Genomic DNA, 25,656 nt, shown 5'->3' on the forward strand with positions numbered 1-25,656 from the left:
TGAGACACAGTAAACTAGACAAATGTGGCATGCAGGCTACATTTATACTTAATGTACCAAATCATTTCAGTGATTGCTATACCTACAATTACAAATGCTCTTTTAAAAAAGTTCCCCAATTTTTAAATGTGAAAACTAGGGGGTTGAGGGGTTTTTTATTCAAATTTTTAGTTAAATTTTTAAGGGGTTTTAGGGAGGGGGAGGGTTTGATTGGAATGCAGGTTGTGGGCATGGGGGGTAGCCCACTAAGGGGAGGGGCGGGCCTGGCAAGGAAGCACGGCGTGGGAGGTGGGGATCCCGGGGTCGAGGGGGGAGTCAGAGTTTGTCCGGATAGTGCTTTGAACATCACTACTGTGAGTGGGAGGAGTAGATATGGCGGGAGCAGGGGGCCATATCAAGTTAGGGGAGTGCACACCCGCTATTTACGAGCGGTGGCGCGCTCTGGCCCCCAAAGCTCCACCCGTTCCCCAGGTTGCACAGACTCTCAGGGCCCGGCCCTCCGGCTGATGCTGTGCAATGCCAGGTCCGTAGTAAATAAAACCCCACTCATCTGTGACCTTATTGGTGAGGGGGGAGCGGACCTGGCAGGTATTACGGAGACCTGGTTGGGCCAGGAAGGGGGGTTCCCCTAATTGAAATGTGCCCACCAGGTTTCCTTGCATTCCATCGGGTGAGGTCACAGGGTAGGGACAGGGGAGTAGCAGTTATTATTAAAGAAGGTCTGAGACCGAGGGAGGCCACTGTTCCTCAGACGGCTGTCTGTGAGTCCCTCCTTGTGAAGTGGGGTCATGGGGTTCAGATGGGTTTGCTGGTTATGTACCTGGCTCCCTGCCATGTGGCAGCAGCCCTGTCCAAGCTCCTCGACGTTATTGCCATGGTGGCGGTTGATACCCCCAGACTTATGGTCGGGGGGATTTCAACCTGCCATCCGTGGGTGAGACATCGGAGGTGGCTCGGGAGTTCATGGCTTCCATGACAACTATGGACCTGACCCAGTTAATTCATGGCCCTACCCACACAGAGGGAAACACTGGACCTGATTTTTGTCTCTGGCAGTGGTTGAGTGATCTTGAGATAGGGGACATAGTCACTGAGCCCTTGTCATGGTCGGATCACTCTCTCCTTCTCCTTGACCTTTGAACCGCTATACCCTGTCGCAGGGAGGCGGAGCTGGTAAGATGGTTCCGCCCCAGGTGCCTGATGGAACCTGATAGGTTCCAGATGGAGCTTGGGCCATTTCCCGAGGCTCTGGCACACGCCTCGACAAGGGACCTAGTGGCCACCTGGAATAGGGCGGGTCTGGATCGGGTCATGCCTTTGCGGCCTCTGACCCGGCACCGATCTCACCTAGCTCCTTGGTTCACTGAGGAGCTGAGGGAGATGAAGCGTCAGAAAAGATGCCTAGAGAGTAGTTGGAGGGCCAGTCTTTCTAAATCCGACCGGACACTGGTAAGATCTCATATTAAGAATTACCTAGTGGCAATAAAAGCAGCAAAATGTACATATTTTGCTGCTCTTATTGCATCATCAGATAGTCGCCCAGCCGCTCTGTTTAGGGTGACCCGCTCCCTGATCCACCAGGAAGCACGGGAGGACCCCTTGGAGGGTAGAGCCGAGGATTTTGTTCAATATCTGCATGACAAAATCACTCAGATCTGGGAAGATCTGGACTCCGACTGAGTAGTTCCAGGGGGGATGACTGAGGCAGGTCTTGAGAATGTTACCTGGGATGAGTTTGATCCTATGACCCCTGAGGACGTGGACAGGATTCTGGGTGGACTGAACGCGACCACATGTTTATTGGACCCGTGCCCCTCCTGGTTAGTGCTGGCTTCCCGGGAGGTGACGCGAGACTGGCTCCAGGGGATTATAAATGCTTCGTTGGGTGAGGGTGACTTCCCCGCCACCTTGAAAGAGGCGGTGGTGAGGCCTCTCCTCAAGAAGCCTTCCCTGGACCCGGCAGCATTGGCTAATTATCGTCCGGTCTCCAACCTTCGTTTTGTTGCGAAGGTTGTTGAGAGTGGGGTTGCGCGGCAGCTCCCCCAGTACCTGGATGAAACAATGTATCTGGATCCGTTCCAGTCAGGCTTCAGGCCTGGGTACAGCATAGAAACGGCATTGGTTGCGTTGGTTGATGGGCTCGGGATAGGGGTTGCTCCTCTGTCCTGGTCCTATTAGACCTCTCAGCGGCTTTTGATACCGTCGACCATGGTATCATGCTGCACCAGTTGGAAGAGTTAGGGGTGGGGGGCACTGTATTATGGTGGTTCTCCTCCTTTCTCTCCGACCGGTTGCAGTCTGTGTTGGCAGGGGGGCAGAGGTCGACCCAAGGGTTGGTCCTCTCGCCCCTTTTGTTCAACATTTATGTAAAGCCACTGGGAGAGATCATCTGTGGTTTCAGGATGAAGTACCATCAATACGCTGATGACACCCAGCTGTACATCTCCACCCCAGACCACCCCTACGATGCCCTTGAAGTAATGTCCCGGTGTCTGGAGGCCGTGCGGATCCGGATGGGGAGGAACAGGCTCAGGCTCAACCCATCCAAGACCGAGTGGCTGTGGTTTCCAACGTCCCGATATAGTCAGTTAATGCCATCGCTGACTATTGGGGACGAACCGCTGGAGGGCTCGCAACTTGGGTGTCCTCCTGGATTCATGACTGTCTTTAGAAGAGCACTTGACAGCCGTGACCGGGAGGATTTTTCATCAGGTTCGCCTGATTCGCCAGTTGCGTCCCTTTCTGGATTGGGACACCTTACACACAGTCACTCATGCCCACGTCACTTCCCGCCTGGACTACTGTAATGCTCTCTACATGGGGCTCCCCTTGAGGAGCACCCAGAGGCTCCAACTGGCGCAGAGTGCGGCCGTGCGGGTGGTTATGGGAGTGACATGGCATTCCCATGTAACACCTCTCCTGCGTGAGCTGCACTGGCTCCCGGTGGTCTTCCGGGTGCACTTCAAGGTTTTGGTTACCACCTTTAGAGCGCTCCATGGCTTAGGACCTGGTTATTTATGGGACCGCCTACTACCACAAGCAGCCTCCCACCGGCCGGTACGCTGTCATAGAGAGGGACTCCTCCGGGTGCCGTCAGCCAAAACAATGTCACCTGGCGGCCCCCAGGGGGAGGTCCTTCTCTGTGGGGGCACCCACTATCTGGAACAAGCTCCCCAGAGAGATACGGAGGATTCCGGATCTGCGCACTTTCCGCCATGCTCTTAAGACTCTCCTATTCCAGCAAGCTGGCCTGGCCTAATTTTCTCCCCTGTTTTAAAATTCTTTTAAATCGAAATTTTAATCTGTTTTAAATTATTGAGATTTTTAATTGTCTCGGGCTAAATTATTTAATCTGGTTTTAATTATGTTTCTAACTTTTGTATCTATGTATTTTATTCTGTGCCTGTTCACCACCCTGAGTCCTTCGGGAGCAGGGCGGTATATAAATTTAATTAAAAAAAGCATTACTTATTTTTGTACTTTTATAAAGCAGCTTACCCAACAGTAATAAAATCTATTATGTTTTGAATTAAACATTAAATATTATCACTTACTGATTTTTGCAAGAAAGTAGATCAGTTTGGAGCATAAAATGTGATATACCTTTGGAAAGAATGAGTAAGTGAAAGTTGGGCAGCCATAAACTTTTCTGTATTTGCCCCTTGTAAATAGTTTTTGCTACAAACAATGTATAAAGCGGAAAGAGATAATAGGAAGCAGCCTTATTTATTTTGCAATACCTGCTTTTAAGTATTTGTGACATGGAGCTGACTAGAGTTACAAATGCTTATTAATTAGATGTATTAAATAAACAACAAACAGCACTGCCTACAAAGTCTTTGTGTTTCTACTCCATGAAATTGAGTTGCTGTGTGTGTGAAATGGGCAGTCTCTGAATTTGATAAATAAATTGAAGGCTTTACTGAACCTGTTTCACCACTTTTCTCATATTTCAGAATCCATAATCAAACAAGTTACAGCCTGTCTTGGTGAAACAGCTTAGTTCAGAGTTATAATAATGGCGCCCCTTAATTTCTATGTAGGCCTAATACAAAGCCATTCATAAAGCTGAACAAGATTTTTTAAAAAAATATTTGATACATATTTTCATTGAAGGTGTATACTGATGAACTCAGTCCTTGCTGTAGATATCAGATCATGTTCCATATAAAACTAAACTTCTTTCACTGTCTTTTCCTAAATAGATGCCTTGCCTTTCCACTTTGCAGGAAAAATGAACCAAACACCAATTGCAGATTTTTTTCAGATTCAGTTAAAATATTACAATTGATTGAATAAAGACAATTGAGCATTAATAGCACAGAATGTGCTGCCATTCTGATGCACAAATCTGGGGGGGTGGGAAGCTATTTTGAGTTTTCAGAGAAAAGATGGGCCATTTTTTTTCTTCTTTGCAGTAGAGATAGCATCACTGGTGGGCTGCTCCTGGTTTGGTCCAGTTCTTACGAACCGGTAGTAACAGCAACACCTGCCCGGACGTCATCATGAACAATCTGTGCATGCACAGAAGCATGCACACGGTCCCATTGCGAACCAGTAGCGGAGGTAAATAGAACCCACCCCTGCATAGCATAGTGCATTAGGTAAAGCAACATCCCTCAAGGGCCATCTTTATTTGAATATTCAAATAAGATAATCCAAGCATAGGATAAAGTCATTTTTTTAAAAAACCACTCATTCTCTCTCAAGGATTGACTGTATTCATAATTGTACTTGTAGACTGTTTAGACATTTATATTTTGGAGATTATATTCCTATGTATCCTTTTCTTCCTAAGTGTTTTACTTCCAAATAAACATGAAGAGGTTCACTCTAAATTTTATAAATATTTTAAAAAGCATTGTGGTACAAATGATGGTAATATTACTTCCTTGCCAAGCCTAATATTTTTTTTCTTTTTTCTTTTTGGTATATGTTTTATTTGTAGTTTTCCTTTAACAACCAACATATTTTGTGGACAGTGTAATGACTGGGTCAATATATTTTTTACATAGCGCTAACAATAATAATACAATTACATATACATAGATTTTGTCTTCCAACTTCTAACCTTAATATGCTCATTATAATTATAATATATTCTTTTATGTATCAATATACATAATGTATATAATAGTATTAATACTGTTCTATTGTAAGCTCTTAAGGAATTATCTATTTGATTCTTAGTATTTATTGTTATTGTCTTTTCAGTGTTTTTGTTTTCTTATAACTTATTTAGATTTGTCTCCTCCACCACTTCTTCTATTTTCTCACCTGTTTTCTGAATATTATGTTCATCTTTTCCCACTTGTTGAGGGCCTTCTACACTCACATCTTTATCTTTGAACAATCCCATCATCTCCTTATTATTCTTTGTCTCATTTTCATAATTACTTTTAACCATCACTAACATTTCTTCATAGACGTTTATTGTTTCCTGCTGAATAATTTTGTACCAAATTAATATATTAAATATTACTCAATAGACCGCTAATATTCCAGTATCCCAATATCTAAAAAGTCCAAAAAGGTCAAATATTAATAAACTTTAGTCAATCACAGAATTATTCCTCCAAGTCCCCTAAATTTTTACTCCTTAAAAGCTATAAATTTATACTTTACAGTCTTTATAATTTCCAGTTTACACCTTCCCAATCGTCCAAATTTTAAAGTCTAGTTTGTCTTTTCTTCTTTTCCTCTTTTGTTCCTTCCCCCCTTCTATCACTTTTCTTCTTTTGCCTCACAGGATGATCTATCAAGTGATGTTAATAAACCAAATCCAATTTGGCCCACCAGGTTTCTTCCACCTTTCAATGAACTTCAATTTTTTTTTAGTATTTACAGTTCAGTTTGCCTTAAAGATCTTCAAAAAAACCTCACTAAACATTTCCAACCATCCAAATCACCTACTAAGATAAAGTCAAGGTCAAATAGCCTTCCAGGTGTTGTTTACTTTCTCTCCTTTCATCACTTTCACTTAAGTTTTCCATGTTGCAGTAATCTTCTTCCTCCAGTAGATGGCTTCCCTGCTTCCAATTCTAGCATTCAACAGAATGTAAAAGTCAAAACAGCTGATTGTCAACCAATCAGGGGGGTTAAAGATAAAGTTTAGGAAAGCAGTTTCTCCCAATAATCACTTTTCACAATGTTGTTTGACTTTTTCCAGGCTTTCTGCATTTTAAAGCATCCTTTAGATATTTCTTTTGTATCTAAGTCTTTAATCTTTCTCTTTAGTTTTTAGTCTTTAATCCTTCTCCATAAATCCAATCGCTGCTTTCTTAATGTTTGGAGATTGTTTTGGGGAATTTTTTTACTTGGGTTAAATCTCTAAGATAAAAGTTGGAAGCTATCTCACCCATTTTCACTGCTCTGTCCACAGACTGCTCCAGCACAAGATCTTAGTGGAAGGATGCTGAATCTTGCCTCAGAGCTAGAATCACTGAAACTTTATACATCTCTGCCACCATACTAGGAGAAGATATGATAACCCTATTGTTGATGAGATTTACAGCCGCATTTTATTGCTAATCCAATATGTTTCTCCATCAAAGGTTTGGAAGTTGTAGTACAGATAATCTGGACTTAAAATTATTTTAGTGACTATCCAAAGTTACAATAACACTGAAAAAAGTGACTTGCAACCAGATCTCACACTTATAATCATGGTGGCATCTCTAAAGTCATGTAATCAAAATCTGAACACTTGGTAATCGCATATATTTATGACAGTTGCAATGTCCCAGGGACACAAGATTTCTATCTGCTACCATCCCAGCCATCTTACAGCAACCAAAATCAATAGTGAAAATCAGATTTGTTTAATAGCCATCTGATTTGGTTAACAAAAAAGCCAATGCAATCCTAGGCTGCATTAATAAAGGTATAGAATCAAGATCACGTGCCTTGGTAAGACCACACCTGGAATATTACATTCAGTTTTGGTTGCCACAATGTAAAAAAGATGTTGAGACTCTAGAAAGAGTGCAGAGAAGAACAACAATGATGACTAGGTGGCTGGAGGAAAAACCATACAATGATCAGCTGCAGGAATTGGGTATGTTTAGCCTAATGAAAAGAAGGATAAGGGGTTCCAATATTTAAGGGGCTGCCACAAAGAAGAGGGGATCAACCTATTTTCCCAAAGCTCCTGAAGGCAGGACAAGAAACAATGGATGTAAACTAATCAAGGAGAGAACCAACCTAGAACCAAGGAGAAATTTCCTGACAATTAGAAGAATTAACCAGTGGAACGACTTGCCTCCAGAAGGTGTGGGTGCTGCAACAATGGTGGTTTTTAAGAAGAGATTGGATACCATTTGTCTGAAATGATATAGGATTTCCTGCTTGACCAGGGGGTTGGACTAGAAGACCTCAAAGTCCCTTACAACTGTATTATTCTGTTGTTCTGATTCATTCATAATGATAGCAAAAAAAGGTTGTAAAATTGGATATATCGCAACAACTACTGGCCTATCAATGAAAATTCTGGTTCTAATTCTGGTCCTAAATCGAGGGCTACCTGTATATTTTTGGTTTGTAGTATTCACTTTCTGTGAATTTGTCTTGCTTAGTTTCTGAAGCTATTAAAGTAGGGGTGAAATGCTCCTGGTTCGGACCGGCTCGGGCGAGTAGGTAGCGATGGCGGTGGGCAGTTCGGAGAACCAATAGCAAAAATCCCTTTCCCCTCACCCCAGCTTGCTTACCTTCGCACGCCTGCCTTGCTTCGCTTGCTGTAATCCCTGCAATCCATTGCATCAGCAAGCAACTGAATCTCCCTGCCTGTAATCAAGCTCATTGGTGAGCAACTCTATCTGCCCGCATGCCTGCCTGCCTTTTTCCCTTCAATTGGGTAAGTTTTTTCCCCCTTTGGGAGCTTTAAAAAAATAGTTAATTGGAGTTTTTTTTTAGTTGTTCTTTTTTTAGACCTAGCCATTTAAAGTTTAGGAAGTTTTAAATTTAGCTGCTTTTATATAAAAATAAAATAAAATAATATTTGTGCAGCTTTCTGAGATTTTGTGTGTATCTGTAGTGTTTCACTCTAACTACACAAACACACAAAATCTCACAAAGCTGTATGTGGAATTTTGTGTCTGTAAAGTGTGAAAGTTGGTTTTTTGGACTTTTTGTGGCTGTGTGAGGTTCCTGCTTGTTGCAGGGGCCATTTTGGGTCTAGCACAGGTGCTTTTACATTGTGGGTGAGCCAGTTGTGTTGTGTTGTGCTGTGTTCTGTAGGTTAAAAAAGGGCAAAGAAGTGACATTGACTTGGCCATGCCCACCTGACCAACAAGCCACGCCCATCCAGTCACCTGACCAACAAGCCATGCCCACTAATTAAGCCCCGCCCACAGAACCGGTAGCAAAAAAATTTAGATTTCACCCCTGTATTAAAGCACAATGGTAAACTGCTATTCATTTACTAGTAAAAGAGTCATCATACTAATAGGAAAAGTGAATGTTCTGCAAAGGCATGTGGACACACATGTTTTTTCTCTTTCTAGAAAAGGCAGGCAGGCAGGCAGGCAGGAAGGAAGGAAGGAAAGAAGAAGAAAGGTTTCATAATAATATTAAACATCAAATTTCTGCCACATTTATCTGGATAAAAAGATACAGAGAGAGAGAAAGGGGGGATAGTAGACATTTAATAATATGTCATTCTAAAGAACTAGATCTTGATCTGGTCGTAGTGAACTATCCAACAGACTGCTTAGCTTAAAACAGGAGTTCTAAGATCTGTGTGGATCAGAATTATAATCTAACATCATCCTAAGAGCCAGTGAAATTCTACCAGGATATTTGAAACCACTGACTTTTCAGTCTTCTTCTCAAATCAACTTTAAACTGACCTGACCTGAACTCCAGGGGCTTAGGCAATAATATCAGGGCAGCTGTTCATATAAAAGTTGCACACTTGCAATTTATTTGTCACAATATCACTGCTGACCCAGGTTAGTTGGTGCAAGATGCATTGCATCTCTGCAAAATTACCCTAAGGTAACTTTCAAAAGTAGATCCACTAGACAAATCGTTTGTAAATAGAGGGCTCAATTATTATCTACCATTGACATCTAATCTTGTTTGCTTACATAATTCAGTGCTGTAAATGCCTTCATATCTGGAAAATTCCATGGGCTATATAAAATGCTTCTCTTCTGTGATAAAGGGCTCTCTTTCTAGTTAGTAAATTGGTGCATGCTGATGATTCATTGGAGACATATGCTAGGAGTAAAAAAAACTTAATTTCTTGACAAATGCAACTCAAATAATTGAAATACTGTAAGAGGTCTTTTGTTATCTACTATTTTGGATTCTTAAGATCTATTGTGTGCTTTATGCTTTTTTTTAAAGTGACAATTTGAGGTACAACCAACATTTTATTGACAAACAATATTTTCAAATCATTGAATACTAGAATGCCTTTTTAAAAAGTGAGATAATCTGTTAAATTCCAGAATGAGTTGCTGGCAAGTTAATATTATTAATATAGATATTATTTACATTCACAGTATATATTCACAACATTAAATTGTAAAAACAAGATGAGATATATTTGACCATATAAAAGAATTGCAGAAAAAGTATTTGATTTCTGATATAAAGCACACTGTAAATGATACAGTACAATATATTTAATACTGCAGTTTTGAACTGGCTTTACAATACATACTGGCCTTTTCCTAATATCTTCCAGGTGTGTTCAGTTCCAATCATTCTTTTCCAGCAGTGAAAACTTTCTGCTGGCTGATAATTTTGAGAGTTGAAATTTAACACATTTAAAGCATGAGAAGATCAATCTAGACTCTAGATATTCATCACTCTACCGTTGGATTTCATGAAATGCTTTCATATTTCTCACCAGATTTATACAACCCATTTGGGTAGAACTTTTTTAGTCATACAAACATCTTATACAAACATCTTGAGCTACGTAAGAAAAAAACCCTGACTAAAAAAGTATTATACATATAAACCTACGAATTAAAAGAACAAAATAAAAATAAATATTTGACCTTTACAGGGAGGAGTCATAAAATAAGGGTGTGGCTGGCTGAAGAAGTCTCATAAGACAGAAATAGTACTATCCCAGTCTCCCTTAAGTCACACAACAGACAAACACAAAATGTCTGATAAAGCCTAAAAGTGGTGATTTGAGATATCACCCAACTATGGCTATAGAAACATCTTGAGCTACGTAGGAAAAAACCCTGACTAAAAAAGTATTATACATATAAACCTATGAATTAAAAGAACAAAATAAAAATAAATAAATATATATATACATACATACATACATATATATACATACATACATACATATATACATATATATACTGAGCTGGAGCTACAAAAAAACCTTGGCTACATAGGGAAAACCTGGCTAGAAGAAAAACATATATATATATATATATATATATATATATATATATATATATATATATATATATATATATATATATATATATTCTGAGGTTTTCAAGGGTGTTTGTATGTAGATCTTTAGTTATTCGGGTTTTCTCCCGCGTAAAATTGGAAGTGTCTTTGTGACGTTTCGACGAAGTCTCATTTGTCATCTTCAGGCTGGTGTTTTCGGCTTCGTGCTTCTAGGAGCAATGTGTGATCGCAGCTGTTTCTTCCTTTTAACTGCCAGTGGGGGTGTGAACTGATTGGGTGGCAGCTTGGCTGTGTTCTGATTGGTTGGAGATGTGTTCTGATTGGTTGGGGGTTTGGCTGTGCTCTGATTGGATGGCTGTGTGTTCTGTTTAGGTGGGGGCTTGGTTGTGCTCGGGTTAGTCTGAGTTGCAGGGGGATTTGAGCATTGCTGTTGTTTGGCTTTGCGTTCATGGTCGTGCCACATCTTCATGGTGGATGTCAGTTTGCTTCATGTATGGATTGGAGGGGTTTAAAGTGGCTAATGATCCAGCTGCTGTCTGGCTTCTGGTTTGTTGTCGTGCCTCATCGGTGTGGGTTTGCTTTTTGTGTGGATGTGTGGTAGTGACATCCTGTGTGGTTTTCGTGAGTGTGGGTCTGATATCATTCTTTGTGTTAGGGACTCGTATATGTGTGTGTGTGTGTGTGTGTGTGTGTGTGTGTGTTAAAATCTCAGGTATTTTCCCGCGTCATTAAAAGTCTGTTAGTTAAGAGGACTTCCGGTGGCACTGCAGGCGCCGAGGACGCTCTTTTCTTGAGCGCCAGCCCCACGATCTCATTAAGCTACTAGAACAGCACAAATCAGCTGTCTAGTGGCTGGAAATCTTCCTCCCTGGGAAAAGGGGAGGAAGAGAACAGACGGGCATATGTAGAGCTCCCCAAGGAGCCCCAGGAACAATTCTGGGACTTGAAGGGTGAGAGCTCCCTGGAAGCCCGACAGAGCTCCAGATCCGAGACGTTTCTGCTTTAAGTGGAAGAAGACACTGCGACCACCCCTGAAAACAACGCTTGGAATAAACATCATTCGGAAGCAGGCTGAGCAAATTCAGGAGAGATTAGATCTGCAAGTACTGAACTTTAACTCCAAATGTGTATTACTTCCTTCTGACTTATTAAGGGGAGAAAGTGATACCAAGATGGCGATTGAGCTTTAATGGGGCGTGAAAGCGAAAGTTAAAAAGGAAGTTTCTTTTAGTGTTGGCAGCCCCTGTTCAAACTTAGAGATTTGTGCTTAAAAAAAGAGGAGAAGATCAAAGATTACAGCAGTGATTTTTTTAAAAAGGATTGATATTATTTAAAGACTGATTTCTGGATTTGGTGGATTTACTGTTCTGGCAGCTGACTAAATTTAAATTGGAAACTAAAAATGACTTCAAACCAAATTAAGGCTGACTTCCGGTGGCTCTGAGAACGCCGATGGACGCTCCTTCAGGAACTCCAGCCCTGTGATTCCGTTAGCCGCTAGAACAGCGAAAATCAGCTGTCTAGTGGCTCGAAACTCTCCCCCAGGGAAAAGGGGGGAGAGAAGAGCAGAAGGGTCTGTGTAGAGCTCCCCTAGACCCCCCAGGTTTTTCTTTTTAAGCCTGGGGTTTGCAGGGTGAGAGCTCCCTGAAAGCCCTTCAGTTGCTCCGGATCCGGGATGAGTCTGCTTTATGCAGACCAAGGCGTCGCAACCACACCAGCAATGCAATTTTAAGGATTATAAGAAATCTGGACCTTGGATGCTGGCGATCAGGAGAACAAAAAACGCAAGTACTGATCTTTAACTCAGTTTAAAAAGGCATAAAATGGCACCTGAGGGCATGAAAACAAAACTTACTAGTGAAAGTGCCTGTTAATACTTGTAACATAGTTAAAGCTACTGGCTTACACATTAAGAAAAAGATTTAAAGTGGAAGCGGAATGGAAAAGACTATGGTATTGACTTCAACTAATTTACATTTCTAAATTGTGCAGAAAATAGTTGGACTTATTGACCTGATAGCTGAATAAATATAAAGTGAAGATTGAAATATGGCTGACATTAGGGCTGAAGGATCATTGTCTGGTGAGTCAGCAAACTCACAAGTTGTGACTGTAAAGGTTTTTCAAGAACTTTTAAACTCTTTTACTTCTGATTTATTTATTTATTTATTTATTTATTTATTTATTTATTTATTTATTTATTTATTTATTATATTTCTATACCGCCTTTCTCCCATAGGACTCAAGGCAGTGTACAGTCAAGAAAAATATAGACACACAAACATCATAAAATTGCTAATTAAAATTATTACTTAGTTTGGTCAATTAAATAAAACCCAGAATTAGATAACATTTTTTTAAAAAAATCATTCACATGTTCATATGTTTAGCCCCGCCTGTTGAAACATCAGGGTCTTGAGGGCACGGCGGAAAGCATGGAGATCAGGGATATTCCGTATGTCCAGGGGCAGTTCATTCCAAAGGGTTGGAGCCCTCACAGAGAAGGCCCTCCCCCTGGGAGTCACCAGTCGGCATAATTTGACTGACGGTACCCTGAGTAGTCCCTCCCTGTGAGAACGAACTGGTCGGTGGGAGGCTATTGGTGGCAAAAGACGGTCTCATAGGTACACAGGTCCTAAGCCATAGAGCGCTTTAAAGGTGATAACTAACACCTTGAATCGCACCCGGAAGACCACCGGGAGCCAGTGCAGCTCGCATAGGAGAGGTGTTATATGGGCGTAACGAGCTGCGCCCATAATCACCCACGCGGCTACATTCTGGACCAGTTGGAGCCTCCGGGTGCTTTTCAAGGGGAGCCCCATGTAGAGAGCATTACAGTAGTCCATACGGGAGGTAACTAGGGCATGAGTGACCGTGCGCAAGGCATCCCGATCCAGAAAGGGACACAACTGGCGGATCAGGCGAACCTGATAAAAGGCACCCCTGGCCACGGCCGTCAAATGATCTTCTAAAGATAGCCGTGAATCCAGGAGGACACCCAAGTTGTGGGCCCTCTCTGTGGGGAGCAAGATCTCATCTCCTATTGTCAGTGATGGTACCAGCTGACTATACTGGGACGCCGGAAGCCACAGCCACTCGGTCTTGGAGGGGTTGAGTCTGAGCTTGTTTCTCCCCATCCAGATCCGCATGGCCTCCAGGCAACGGGACATCACAGCAAGGGCATCATTGGGGTGGTCTGGGGTGGAGATGTATAGCTGTGTGTCATCAGCATACTGATGAACACTCACCCCGAAACCACGGATGATCTCGCCTAGCGGTTTTACATAAATGTTGAACAGAAGGGGTGAGAGGACTGACCCTTGTGGCACCCCACAGATAAGGTGCCTTGAGGTTGACCTCTGCCCCCCTGCCAACACAAACTGTGAACGGTCAGAGAGGAAGGAGGAGAACCACCGAAGCATGGTGCCCCCTATTCCTAACCCCTCCAGCCGGTGCAGTAAGATACCATGGTCGATGGTATCAAAAGCCGCTGAGAGATCTAATAGGACCAGGAGCAACCTCTGTCCCGAGCCCTCCAGAGATCATCCACCAACGCGACCAATGCCGTTTCCGTGCTGTATCGTGACCTGAAGACCGACTGGAACGGATCCAGATAGACAACTTCATCCAGGTATCGGGGTAGTTGTTGCACCACCACACTCTCAACAACCTTCGCAACAAAGCAAAGATTGGAGACTGGATGATAATTTGATAATATAGCCGGGTCCAGGGAAGGCTTCTTGAGGAGGGGCTTCACAACCGCCTCTTTCAAGGCAGCGAGAAAGACACCCTCACTCAGAGAAGCATTTATAATCCCCTGGAGCCAGCCTCGTGTAACCTCCCGGGAGGCCAGTACCAACCAGGAGGGACACAGGTCCAATAAACATGTGGCAGCGTTAAGCTTGCCCAGAATCCTGTCCACGTCCTCAGGAGTCACAGAGTCAAACTCTTCCCAGATAACGCTCTCAAGACCTGCCCCCGTCTCCTCCCCTGTATCTACCTGTATCTACCCAATCGGAGTCCAGGCCTTCCCGAATCTGAGCGACTTTATCATGCAGGAATTGTACAAAATCCTCAGCTCGACCTTTTAAGGGATCTTCCTGTACCCCCACCTGAAGTAGGGAGCGGGTCACCCTAAACAGCACAGCTGGGCGGTTCTCTGCAGATGCAATAAGAGTGGAGAAGTAGCTAGACTTTGCCGCTATTATCGCCACTAGGTAGGTCTTAATATAAGATCTCACCTGTGTTTGGTCAGATTAAGATCGGCTTGTCCTCCAATCGCTCTCCAGGCGTCTTTTCCGATGCTTCATCTCTCTCAGCTCCTCGGAAAACCAAGGAGCTAGACGAGATCGGCATCGAGTCAGAGGCCGCAAAGTCACGATGCGGTCCAAGGCCCCAGTAGCCGCCCTGTCCCAGGCGACCACCAGGTCCTCAGTCGAGTCGTGAGCCAGAGTCTCAGGAAATGGCCCAAGCTCCATCAGGAACCTTTCGGGGTCCATCAGGTGCCTGGGACAGAACCATTTGGTTGGTTCCATCTCCCTGCGGTGGGTGGAAGTGACTTGAAAGTCCATGTGAAGGAGAGAATGATCAGACCATGACAAGGGCTTGATGTCTATATCCCCTATTCTTAGATCATTCAGCCACTGATCAGAGACAAAAATCAAGTCCAGAGTGTGATTCCCCAAGTGGGTGGGGCCTTGAACTACCTGGGTCAGGTCTATGGCCGTCATGGAAGCCATGAACTCCCGAGCCGTCTCCGACATCTCACCAGCGGATGGCAGGTTAAAATCCCCCATAACAATAGGTCTGGGGGTTTCCACCGCCACCCCGGCTATAATGTTGAGCAGCTCAGGCAGGACCGCTGTTACGTGGCAGGGAGCCAGGTACGCAATCAGTAGGCCCATCTGAATCCCCTGACCCCACTTCACAAGGAGGAACTCACATCCGGCTATCTGAGGAACAGTGGCCTCCCTCGGGCAAAGACTTTCTCTAATGATTTCTGCCACTCCCCCACCCCTTCCCTGAGTCCTTGGCTGATGGAATGCATGGAAACCTGGCGGGCACATTTCCACAAGGGGAATTCTTCCCTCCTGGCCTAACCAGGTCTCTGTAATCCCTGCCAGGTCAGGATCCCCCTCTGAAATAAGATCATGAATGAGGGGGCTTTATTTACCACTGAACTGGAATTACATAACATCAGCCATAGACCCAGGGTCTGAGACTCTGAACAACCCGGGAAACGAGCAGTGCTTTGGGGCAATCACTCGTAAACATCGAGTGCACACTCCCAAAACATAATATGGCCCCCTGCAGCCGTCATATCTGCCCCTCCCACTTACTATACTAATGCCCATCGCTTCATCCCCCTGCATCCTTGTCAGATTTCTGTCCCCATCTTCCCCACCATGATCATCAGACCCATTACCCCTTTCAGTGGATTTATGGATCCCCCCAGATCCATTCCCACATTCCCTCCCAGAACCCTTTAAAATAGAACTTAAAGATTTATCTAAAAACCCCCAAAGCCGTCGGTTTTTTGCAAACCACCTCTCGGGGCTCCAAAACCCGTCCTCAAGGGCGGCCCTTAATAACTGAGAGGGCCAGACATGTGAAAGGGGGGAATCTCGCAGTGCAAGGAGCTCCACAGTTGAATACATCAAAGATAGGAGCGAGTTGAAGGAGATGAAGGATCATTTTCTTCTAAGAGTGTTAGAGATGGTTAAGACAGGTAATTTAAAATAAGGGAGGAAATAGATGTTAAAGGAAGACCAGTATGTTACAAGTGTCAATACATCGGAACATCATCGCCCTCTCACGACGATGGGAAGTCTTGTGGTTGTAGTAAGTCCATCCAAAGGAGGTGGGGGTAGAGGTAGAGCTTTCTTGGAATCAATTGATAGAACTTTTCAAAAACATAACTTGGAGAATAACAATAATCTGCTGGCCGGAAAAGATGATGAAATTAACCAGAATAATGTGACTTTGGAGGATAAAAAAGCGGCTGTCAGGATTGGGATGGAGGTTGGCACAGCAGAAACAGAGGCTTTGGCAGAGGCTTCCACGCAACTAATTGAAAAGCAACAAGTAGACTCGTTACTGCAAACTGATAAATTTTATTGTGACAATTCTTGGTCTTACAGACAGAGGAATGAACTGATTGATTATATAAGCAGAAAGAGTCAAAATGGGGGTTTCAAACCAGAGGAAATAATTCCAAGAAGAGAACGAGTTTTCAAGATACATCAACCTCAAATCAAAATTCAAAAATTTTCAAAAATAAAAGCAGGGGGAGGAGCAATGCTGAAGAAGAAAGTATTACTGAGGAAGAAGGACTGGAAAAAATATAGAAAGAAAGGAAGAATGGAAGATTAATTTCTTTTGAGGAGGACCTTAGTAATAAATCTGAAAAGTTTACTGTTTCATTGAAGTAAAAAGGCCTAATGTCAGGTTTCGGTGCTATCTTGAATAAACTTCATTCTCAAGCGCAAGCTGTCTAATGAAACATTTTATTTTTAAGCATCCGACATTTCTGACTCAAATTTGCAGCCAAACTGGCCCCTCCTTCCAACCCCCTCCTCTTCCGCTCTCCAGCCCCCACGTCCCATTGGCCATCATACAGATCCATCTCTACATCCCGGCACGTTCTTTTCACAGGAATGCAGCCCCCACCCTCGTCTCCCAGGAAACCCTATCTGTATATACAAAACTAGGTAAAAGTTCATCTCAGCAATAAATCAAGCTTCCGCTCTTTCTGCTTCAACTTGTTATGTCAGCGCTGGAAGAAAGCCTAATTTGGAACGCTGACATCCGGCCTCTCTCCCTTCACTTCTGCAACATCACCTATCCCATAGGGAAAACACAACAAGATTAGTCTCATCAGCCCCTCCCTGGCTGTGCACCCCCCCCTCCCGGCTTTCCCGGGTGGTCTGCATGGAATTTTGCTATAAGGCGATCAGCTTGGATGTTTGCGCTCTTCACCCAGGAAGCCTCTGACAATGGGTAACCCTTCCATTTAATTAAGTACTGAAGGCGCCCCCTGTGCCATCTTGAATCAAGAATCTGCTGCACTTCGTAGTGCGTTTGGCCCCCAACAACCAGGGGCCCAGGAGGTTCACGTGGCGTTGGCCTTAAAGTAGACCCCACTACAGGTTTTAGAAGGCTACTGTGAAAAACGGGGTGAATTTTCCCCAAAAGCCGTGGCAACTGCAATTGCACTGTAACGGGGTTGATTATTTTTATTATAGGAAATGGTCCTATAAATTTTGGGCCCAATTTCCTGTTCGGGAGTCTAAGTCTCAAGTACTTGGTGGAGAGGTAAACTTTCTCTCCTAGCTGAAATGGTCTTTGGGGAGTTCGGTGCTTGTCTGCTTGGTCCTTATAACATTGAGCCGCCTTTGCCAGCGCCCTCTTAACATTTTCCCACGTTTGTCTCAACATTGCCATCCAGTCGGTCAAACTGACTGAGGAAGGGGGCTCCCTCGGGTATTCTGGCATGGGAACAAAATCCATGCCACTCACTATTTTGAACGGGGTTAGCCCCGTGCTGCTGTGGACAGCATTATTATATGCAACCTCCGCAAAAGATAGGAGGTCTGCCCAATTGGACTGCTGGTAGTCGACGTAGCATCTTAAATACTGTTCTATCATAGCGTTCAGTCTTTCTGCCCCCCCATTGGTGCTCGGGTGAAATGCTGAGCTGAGCCCTTGGGATGAACCTATGGACCGTAGAAACTCCCTCCAGAACTTTGCTGTGAACTGGACCCCTCTGTCGGAAATGATTCTCCTGGGGACTCCATGTAGGCGGTAAATGTGTTTCAGGAACAGTTTGGATAACTGACGGGCTGAAGGCAGTCCACTACAAGGAATGAAGTGTGCCTGTTTGGAGAATAAGTCTATTACAGTCCAGATCACTGTATTTCCACTGCTCCTCGGTAGGTCTACTATAAAGTCCATTGCAATCTCCTCCCATGGTCTTGTTGGCTTGGCTACTGGTTGCAACAATCCAGGCGGGCACCCTGGCCTTGTCTTCATCGTGGCACAAATGGTGCAGCTTTTTACATAACTGTCTACGTCCTTTCTCATATGTGGCCACCAGAACTGCCTCCGTACTAGGTGCAGAGTCTTTAGGAACCCGAAGTGTCCTGCTGGTTTAACATCGTGGCTCCTCTTGAGAATCAGGATGCGTAAACTCTGTGGGACATAGAGCTTTGTCCCCCTCCATGCTAGTTCATCTCTTTTTGTCAAGAGATGTTGATTGTCCCGATACCAGGGGTCTGTCAGTGTTTCATTTTTTAATTTTGCAGTTAAGTCACTTGCAAGTTGGCCTTGCTGGTCACGTCGTTGCCGTCTGGTGATCACTTGGGCCGCAGCTTGGGTGGAGGGGATGATGACATTCACTACCTGCTCCCGTTCACTGTTGTATTGGGGCATCCGGGAGAGGGCATCAGCCAGGAAATTTCTCCCACCTGGGATGTGCTTAAGCTCGAAATTGAAACGATTGAAGTATTGTGCCCACCGCACTTGCCTGGGTGACAGTTTTCGTGGGGTTTTTAGGGCCTCTAGGTTTTTATGATCAGTCCAGACTTCAAATGGTTTCTGGCCTCCCTCTAGAAGGTGCCGCCAGGTCAACAAGGCCCACCTTACTGCAAACGCTTCCTTCTCCCACGCCGCCCATCGCCTCTCCGTATCAGTGAGTTTGCGGGAGGTGTAGGCGCAGGGTTGTAGATCCCCTTGGTTGTTCTTTTGGAGTAACACGGCTCCTACTGCCACATCACTTGCGTCTGCTTGGATGACAAAAGGCTGTTCTGGATCCGGGTGTTTTAAGACAGGTTCTTTCGCGAACAGTCCTTTTAGCGTCTCAAATGCCTGTTGGCAGGTCAGGTCCCACTGTAGGGGTTGTCCCGGGCGAGGTTTCATTGCTGGGCTTCCTGTCTTTAGGAGGTCTGTCAAAGGTTTGGCAATTTTCGCAAACGAGGGGATGAATTGTCTGTAGAAATTCGCAAAACCTAGAAAACTTTGCAGTTGTCTGCGGGTGCGAGGGGGCTGCCATTGTAGAACTGATTGGACCTTGGCTGGGTCCATCTCTATCCCCTCATTTGATACTCGGTAGCCCAGGTAGTCTAGCCGTGATTGGTGGAAATCGCATTTTGGCAGTTTGACATATAGGTTTGCCCGTAGCAGTTTTTCCAGTACTTGGCGGACGAGGGGTATATGTTCGTCTATGGTCTCCGTGTAGATAAGAATATCGTCCAGGTAGACGAGGACCCCTTTGTAAAGGTGTTCATGTAAGACTTCGTTTATTAACTGCATGAACACTGCCGGGGCTCCTTGCAATCCAAAAGGCATTACTTTAAACTGGAAACTACCCAGGGGGCAGTTGAATGCTGTTTTCCATTCATCTCCTGCCCTTATGCGTACTCGGTAATAAGCTTCTCGAAGGTCTAGTTTGGTGAAAACCTTCCCTTTAGCTAGGTGGGCTAACATGTCTTTCATGAGGGGGAGGGGGTACAAGTTGTGTACGCAAACAGCATTGATACTTCGAAAGTCGACCACCAGTCTCATGGAGCCGTCCTTTTTCTCTTTAAACATGACCGGCGCCGCTACCCTTGGTTTCACTGGCTCAATAAATCCCCTTTGTAAGTTTTTGTCTATGTAGTCCCGCATTTCCTGCATTTCTCGGGGTGTCATAGCATACATTTTAGGTTTGGGTAGTTTCGCTCCTGGGATAATCTCGATGGCACAATCGGTCTCGTGGTGGGGGGGCAGAATGTCACACTCGGCCTCGCTGAATACCCCTGCAAGGTCTTGGTACTCCCTTGGGATCTGGTTTGCGTTACAAGCGGTGGTGGGTGCGGCTGCCAATTGTTTTGCTGCACCTTCTGGGAGGGGCCCTTGTGTTGGTGGTGTTTTCTTCTGTTGTGGAGGGCTGCTTTGGGGTTTCAGCGTGGGAGGGAATTCTTCTGGTCGGGGCGGCAGGGGTTGGGGCCCCTTTGCTATTCTCAGCCTGCGGGTTCCCTCTTGCCACCAAATGATTGGGCCCCATTTGTCGAGCCATGAGAGTCCCAATATGACTGGTTCTGTCATCTTGGGGGCTATTATGAAGCGGATCGTCTCCCAGTGATCTGCGAGTTCTAGTCTCACGGGTTCAGTCAAATGTGTGGCATACGTTCCTCCCACTAGGGACCCATCAACTTGCTCGAAGCGAATTGGTTGTTTGAGCTGTTTAGCTCGGATTCCCAATTTTAGAACTGTGGGTAGGTTGATTAGGCACCGTGTGCTACCCGAGTCTATTAGGGCTTGGAAAGTCTCTTGGGCCCCTGTTTTGGGGGCTGTTAGGCGTATGGGGAAAAGAAAAGGGTGGACGGGTCCACTCACCATCGGGTCATCCTCGCCTTCGTCTTCTGTGTCATAGGGTTCGGGGAACTGATCTCTCTCGTCTGGGATTCCTCTGGTTTCGGTCAGATGAGCGAAAAACTCAGGGATTTGGGGAGCTTCCTGCAGTACCTGGGTGACGCGCTTGGGCCCTCGTTCCGGCCGTGCTTTGGGTGGTGGATCGGGTCCCGGTCTAGGTGTTCCACATCTTGCTGCTATGTGGCCGCTTCCCCCACATCTGTAGCATTTCAGTGGGCTCCGTGGGGCAGTTGGTCTGTAGGAGGGCTGTGATGTTGGGGTTTCTCGTCTATTGAGTGGCCCCTGGACTGGTTGGCCTCTCTCCTTTCCCTCTGGTGGTTTTGACATGTCACTCGCCCGCAGCCCTCTGTCGACTTTTATCGCTACCCGGAACCATTCAGCGAGTCGGTTTGGGATGTCACGATAGGCAGTCACTTGGGAAATTCTTTTATCTAGGCTTGTTCTAAAAAAATACACCAGCAATCGCTCTGGTAGGGGAGGCAGTGTCCCAATGACTCTCCTGAATTCACGGATATGCTCTCTGATAGGCTTCCCCCTCTGCATTAGGTTTCTGAGCTCGTCTTCCACATAGGGGTCCTCCTCCTCCTCCTCATAACGGGCTCTCAATAGTTGCAAGAACCCATCCGCATTTTGTAGCTGGGGGGCCCTGTATTTGTAGAGTGATGCTGACCACCTCTTTGCTTCTCCCTCCAGCCCTTCCGAGATAGCATTCACTAGGGCTCTGGGGAAAGGGTAGAGGTGTCCGAACCGCTCTATGTATATCTCAGCTGAATCGAGGAATTGGGCGAGGTTGTCTGGGTCACCATCGAATTTCCCTCTGAACTGGGGTGGTTCCTCCCTCTCTGCCCTCTCCTCTCTGTGCTGAGCTCTGGAGGGCCAGCCTTGGTGTTGGTAGTCCTCTGCCTCGTCTCTCATCGTGGGGTGGGGAGGTGCTGCCTTGTCTGGGCTTCGCTGCCATTCCCATCCCCAGCTCGCCCTTCCCAATTCACTTAGGGGTTTTTCTTTATCTTTTACCTTTGTATTTTCCAAGTTGGCTGGAATCACGACCGCTTCTGCTCCTCCCGTTTCTTGAAGCAGGCTTTCCTCCGAGAGCTTGGCTTCAGCCATAGTCCATCCGACCAGATGTCTGGGAGGGAACGGGATGATTTAAACTCAGCCAGCCTGGATTTGGAGGAGAGTTTGGCTGTCTGTCAGGTTTCGGTGCTATCTTGAATAAACTTCATTCTCAAGCGCAAGCTGTCTAATGAAACATTTTATTTTTAAGCATAGCAGAATCCGACATTTCTGACTCAAATTTGCAGCCAAACTGGCCCCTCCTTCCAACCCCCTCCTCTTCCGCTCTCCAGCCCCCACGTCCCATTGGCCGTCATACAGATCCATCTCTACATCCCGGCACGTTCTTTTCACAGGAATGCAGCCCCCACCCTTGTCTCCCAGGAAACCCTATCTGTATATACAAAACTAGGTAAAAGTTCATCTCAGCAATAAATCAAGCTTCCGCTCTTTCTGCTTCAACTTGTTATGTCAGCGCTGGAAGAAAGCCTAATTTGGAACGCTGACACCTAATTAAAATTGGATAGCTTTCTAAAACTTATTGAAGTATTAAAATGGTTAACTTAAAATTTAATGGATAGTTAAGTCGGAAGTTGGGTGTGTGTGTGGGGAGTGGGGGTTGAAGGATGGTTGGGGATAAAACTGTTGTTGAAAAAATTTTTTACTAAAATAAAAAGATAGATAAATGTATTAATAGAAAAGTAAGAAATTTGGGGGGAATGTCACAATAAATGAAATGATAAAATTAAGATATGATAAATACTGGAGGAATAACAAGAAGATACAAAAGATGTACTCAGATGATACACTGTATGATTGATTAAGAATTGTATGTTTGTTTGTTTATAAAATAAAAAACTTTTTAATAAAAAAAACAAATTAAGGCTATTGTCCCCAAAAGTGCTGGGACTTCGCCAGCTCAAATGTCCAGATTGCAATCTCTCTCTGTTCCAACGGAACCAACAATATTAATATTTGAAATGTTGCAGGAAGCCCTCAAAACATAAGCCTCTGTTACAGAAAAAAAAATTGCTTCAATGTTTCAGGAGCAAACTCGAGAGGTTGCTGAAGAGATAGCTCAAGTCAAAGAGACTATCCAAAAACGAAACCAAGAAATTAGAGAAGATATTATCATCGCAGTACAAGGATTGGCAGGACATATTGAAGCAATAGATGAAAAAGTGGAAGAAATGGATGTTGTCCTACCTGAACGTCCTTTTCCTGACTCGCTGCTCCGACAATCCTACTAATGGATTTCTTCAGTTGTGATTGGTTACACTGAGTGCTCATAATATTTTCCTCTGCAGTCCTTGTCCCACCCACTGCTTGCTCCTGTCAGTCTTTTTCATGAACATGTGGTAATTGAAGCAGACTGGTAACGGGATCCGCATCTCCAAAGGCGACCTCCTGCAGAGGAAGAAAGGAAAAACAACCCCCCCTATGGCAGGGGATGGCTAGCTAATGGGTGGGCCAGATTGTCATCGCAGCGAGCATAAAAAGGACGTTCAGGTAGAACAACGTTCATTTTCCTGACTCGCTGCTCCGACAATCCTACTAATGGGACATACCTAAGCTTACAAATCCTGGGAGGGAATAGCAGCCATCCCCTGGACATCTCTTGTCCCCTGGACAAGAGATTATTGATTGTAATACACACCTGCCGAAGGAAGCGTCGGCAGAAGCAAAGGCATCTAAACGATAATGACGAACAAAAGAGGATAGGGAAGACCAGGTGGCTGCACGGCAAATTTCATCTATAGAAGCCTGAGTAGCCCATGCCGCAGAAGTGGCAGCGCTCCTAATTGAATGAGGTAAAATGCCCCCTGGGATAGAACCCCCTTGTAACTCATAAGCCTTAGATATACAGGCCTTAAGCCATCGACCCACAGTGGCAGAAGAGACCTTCTGTCCCATCGAGGAAGGCAAAAACGACACTAGTAAGGCTTCCGTCTTTCTAAACGATGACGTACGTCTAATGTAACGCCTCAGAGCCCTGCGGATGTCTAAAGTATGCCATGTCTTTTCAAGTGGATGATGAGGGTCCGGACAAAAGTTTGGTAGGACAACCTCTTGAGCCCAATGAAATTTAGAATTGATTTTCGGGATAAAGGCCGGGTCTAGCCTAAGGACCACATGATCTGGAAAGAATCACAAAGGTCGTATGGAGAGCGCCGCTATCTCAGTTACTCTATGAGCTGAAGTCACTGCCAGAAGAAAAGTCACCTTCAGCGACAAGTAATGTAAGGAAGATGAACCCAGAGGCTCAAAGGGCACTGACGTGAGACCTTGTAATACCAGATGAAGGTCCCAAGTAGGATAACGGTGTATTACGGCCGGACACAAATTCGCAGCTCCTTGAAGAAAAGATCAAATTCTCCAGTCGTGCGAAAGTAGCTGATTCCCTCACCCGGCAAGACAGTGGCCAAGGCTGCCACCTGTCAACAAAGGGTAGATGGAGCCAATCCCTTATCAAATCCAGATTGCAGAAAACAGAGAACGTCCGAAACGGAAGCCGAAGTAGGGTCCACAAGGTTGGAAGCACACCACTACGCAAATATTCTCCAGGACGCGTTGTAAATGCATACGGTGGATGATCGTCTGGCAGCTTGAATAGTAGAGATGACCTCCGAAGGAATGTTGTCCTTACTTAACATTATCCTTTCAAGCGCCAGACGGTCAACTGGAGCCAACCTGGATCCGGGTGCTGAACGACGCCCTAGCTCAGGAACAGTTGGTCGAGAGGAATGCGCCATGGCAGCTCCACAGAAAGATCCCTCAGATCGGCAAACCACACTCTTCGTGGCCAATGGGGTGCCACCAGGAGAAGGTCCGCGTGTTCCAAGAGCAGCTTCCGGATCACCCAGGGAATGACTGGAATCGGAGGAAGTGCATATAAGAGGCCTTTTGGCCACTCGGAGCTGAGGGCATCGGGTCCTTCTGCGCCGGGTGAAGGAAAGCGGATGAAATATCGAGGAAGATGCGCATTTTGAGATGTCGCAAACAGATTGACTGTTGGTGTGCCGAACCTGGTTGCAATGTCTTGGAACAATTGAGGACTCAGGCGCCACTCCGATGGGTCCAGGCGAAACCTGCTGAGATAGTCTGCCTGGAGGTTGGCCTTGCCGGAAATATGCTCCGCTTTCAGCAAGAGGAGATGTAGTTCTGCCCAAGACATCAATCTCTACGTCTCCGCCATCATGTCTTTGGACCTCGTGCCCCCTTGGCAATTCAGATGGGCCTTTGTGGCCATATTGTCCGTTAAGATGAGAACATGTTTGTCCCTTATCTGAGTCAAAAATTGAATCAATGCCAACCTCACCGCTCGAAGTTCTAAGCAGTTGATACTGTGTAGCCGTTCCAGAGGGGACCAAGTCCCTTGCGCAAGAGTCAAGTCCAGATGTGCGCCCCAGCCATATAGGCTGGCGTCCGTGGTAATCGTAACTTACTGAGGCTTGAGGAAAAGAGTCCCGGATTGAAGAGCCGGAGAGACCCACCAGCGCAGAGACTCCTGCACCCGACGGGGAAGCAGAACTTTGGTTAATGACTCTGACCTGTCCATTGATAAGGGAGCAGGAACCACTGTAGTTGATGGGAGTGGCGACAAGCCCTCGGCACAATGTGAATGCAAGAAATGAACTTTCCCAAGAGTTGGGGCAACAAAAGGAGTGGCACAGAGGTCATTGACAGAATCCGGTGCACAATGTCTCTGATACTGGCCTGGCGGTCCGGTGAGAGAAATACACGGCCTTGCAAAGAATCTATAATCACCCCCAGGTGTAGAATGGTCGTTGTTGGAGAAAG

Source organism: Pantherophis guttatus, chromosome 4 (genome assembly GCF_059756535.1).
Source record: "Pantherophis guttatus breed Tessera chromosome 4, ASM5975653v1, whole genome shotgun sequence".
NCBI lineage: Eukaryota > Metazoa > Chordata > Lepidosauria > Squamata > Colubridae > Pantherophis > Pantherophis guttatus.